The sequence below is a fragment of the Rhinopithecus bieti genome, unplaced genomic scaffold (assembly GCF_001698545.2).
Source record: "Rhinopithecus bieti isolate Rb0 unplaced genomic scaffold, ASM169854v2 scaffold_26532, whole genome shotgun sequence".
Classification (NCBI taxonomy): Eukaryota; Metazoa; Chordata; class Mammalia; order Primates; family Cercopithecidae; genus Rhinopithecus; species Rhinopithecus bieti.
In genome coordinates this window covers 968,416-969,130 of record NW_016812934.1, presented here as the reverse complement: position 1 = coordinate 969,130, position 715 = coordinate 968,416, and positions in this window count along the sequence as shown.

The window sequence follows — 715 nt, the reverse complement described above, 5'->3', positions numbered from 1 at the left end:
GTTTCTCAATGGAGCTATTACTATGCAAAGGGTCTTTGCTGGGAAAATGTGCATGGAGCCCTGGTGAAGCTTTTGTTCAGGGTACAAGTGCATTCTGAACACAAGACAAAGTGGTTGTATACATTTCTCTACTTATACCACACACTTGAAAGAAGCTTAATTTGGGTAGGGAGCTCTGGCAAAGTATCTTTCATGTATTATATTTATTAAACTATTGCTTAATCCTCACTGTTTCTCCAATAACTTGGATGCAGTTTTCCACCAATACAGTAAGGGAAGTGGCTTGCATTGCCTCCCTTATGGACTCACTCAGTGGGAGAAAAGCTGAGGGACTTGACTTGGATGGTACCGAATGATAATGTGAGCAGAGGCCGGATTTTGTACATCACACCCAAGGTATCGTAAGTGGTACCTTCTTCACAAACGACTCCTTGAAGTGATGCCTGTAAAGCAATCTTGGAAAACATTCAGGATTGTAACTCTTTAATCTGACTTTGATCCAATCACTCATATAAAAAAAAAAATATATATATATATATATAAACACATATATATATAAACACATATATATAAACACATATATATAAACACATATATATATATAAACACATACATATATAAACACATATATATATAAACACATATATATAAACACATATATATAAACACATATATACACACACACACATACATATATAAACACATATATATATAA